At 46.6% G+C, this 2,160-nt stretch overlaps 1 non-coding gene across 1 annotated transcript; it reads right to left on the bottom strand.

Moving 5' to 3' along the window:
• Window positions 1-545: 545 nt before the first annotated feature.
• On the bottom strand, window positions 546-652 carry LOC141593308 (small nucleolar RNA R71). Its single transcript, XR_012521402.1, has one exon. It is a non-coding gene; the product is annotated as a small nucleolar RNA R71 (small nucleolar RNA).
• Between the last annotated feature and the right edge of the window lie 1,508 nt (window positions 653-2,160).

Here is a 2,160-nt window from a genome sequence, read left to right as displayed (position 1 = left end):
AGCTTGAGAGAACCTTGCGAGCAAAGAGGAGATTGTTTCAAGATCAACAGTCAGAGGAAGAGCCCGGTTCTCATTCTAGCTTTTACGAGAACGAGCTGTTCGAGGAGGATCCACCTTCATCTCCAGTTTCTACTTCATCAGTTGAGACTGTCACTTCTGCAGATATGGCTGAAGAAGAAACCATTGACAGTCACTCTGAGCCGACAGCCCCGAATCTCTATAAGAGATTTTCTTTACCTGGGGCGGATAGAAAGTTTGAGCCGAAGCCGTCTTATATCAACTTGGTTGAAAGAAACCAATTCGGGGGAGCTGCAAATGAGGATGCAGCTAAGCATATGGAGATATTTATTGATTATTGCTGCTCCTTATCCCCACCGACCGGAGTGACCCCAGACCAGGTGAAGGAGACCATGTTTATTTTCTCACTCCGTGATGCTGCAAGGGAGTGATATAGAGACCTGGATCGAGCTGCTCATGGGATCACCGACTGGAATTCTTTAGCCCTGGCATTCTACAAAAAATACTTATCTGCCTCGAAGACGAATGCCATTAGAGCTCAGATCACGAGCTTTAAACAGGGACCTGATGAGTACTTTCATGAAGCATGGGTCCGTTTCAAGAAGCTGGTGCGAACCATTCCGCACCATGGGTTCGAAAAATGGAGTCTTTGCAATCAGTTCTATAACGAGCTGTATGACGATCAGAGGGCTATTTTGGATGCTGCAGCCAATGGCCGATTTTCTGAGAATATGGGAGAGACTAAGGGGTGGAAGATCATTGATGATTTGGCCACTCATAAGGCTGAATACGGGAATTCCAGAGGGAATCAAAGGAGAGCTGCTGAATCTTCTTCTGTAGCTGCATTAGAGGCTCTCACGGCGAGGTTTGACAAATATGAATTGGGAGGAGCTTCAAAAGGAGGGATGTATCATGTGAATGCTGTTTCAGACGGTCCTTTCGTCTGTAGAAGATGTGGAGCTGAGGGACATGTTTCAGAAAATTGTCCTAGTCCCTTCGAGTCTTGTGCTGCCTTTCAACATTATAGGCAGACAAACACGTACTATGAGCCGAATGTCCATCCCAACTTGAGGTGGAGTAGCCAGAATGTCTTGAATCCAACTCAATCTCCACAGCAGCAGCAGCAACAACCTTATGCGCCCCCTCATAAGCAGCAGCAGCCTTACCAAAAACCTCCGTATGTTCCTCAACAGCAACAACAATCACAAGGTTCTGATTTTACTGAGTTAAAGAACTTGTTGCTGAACGAGTCCCAAGCTAGAGAGGCCGGGATGAAGATGCTAGAGAGCCAAATTGCTCAATTGGCTAGCAAGAATACTACTCGAGCTCCGGGACACTTACCGACTCAAACTGACCAAAAGGAGACCCTTAATGCCATCACTTTGAGGAGTGGGTCTACCCTGGAGGGGCCTGCTATGATTGAGGATGCCCCTGAAAAAGATAAGGCGGAACCGAGCAAGAACAAAGCTGTAACGAATAATAGCAAGAAAAAGGCGTCTACCAGGTATGTCAGTCGATCGACTGACATACCCAGTCGATCGACCAATCCGCGAGTTCTAGGAGCTTCTGGTACTGTTGAAACCAGTTGATCGACTGACCAACTTGGTCGATCGACTGGAACCGCTGCTGAGGGTGAGCAATTTCGTCCTCCAATGCCCAATAACTTAAGGGATCACTTGTTTTGGGGTACGACAGTCCCGAAAATATTGGGGCAAGACCCGAGTGCTGATGGGTCAGTCCCGGTTCCGAAGTACGACCCAATGTCGATCAATGGTTCCCATTTGAGACGGTCTGAAGAGGGGTCAAGCTTCAACAAAGAGAAGGTGATGGACTTTCAGCCTAAGTCCAGGGATGCCGGCATGCGAGATTTAGAGGAGAGGGCTAAGTTGCTACTTACAGCCCCTTATCCAGAGAGACTAGTGCCGACGAAGGAACAGGTATCTTTCAATAAATTTGAAAATGTTGTTCGTAGTCTAAACGTACAAGTACCTTTCCTTGAATTAGTTAATCAAGTGACTTCTTACATGAAGTTTATGAAGCAATTACTGTCTAAAAAGAAGTCACTTGAAACTGTGCATACTGTCGCATTAACTGAGGAGACATGCTCCTACATGTCTCATACTGCACCCCTTAAGCTAGAAG

The sequence above is a fragment of the Silene latifolia genome, chromosome 7 (genome assembly GCF_048544455.1).
Source record: "Silene latifolia isolate original U9 population chromosome 7, ASM4854445v1, whole genome shotgun sequence".
NCBI lineage: Eukaryota > Viridiplantae > Streptophyta > Magnoliopsida > Caryophyllales > Caryophyllaceae > Silene > Silene latifolia.
The sequence above is the reverse complement of the archived record's forward strand: the minus strand, read 5'-3'. Positions and strand labels throughout refer to the sequence as shown.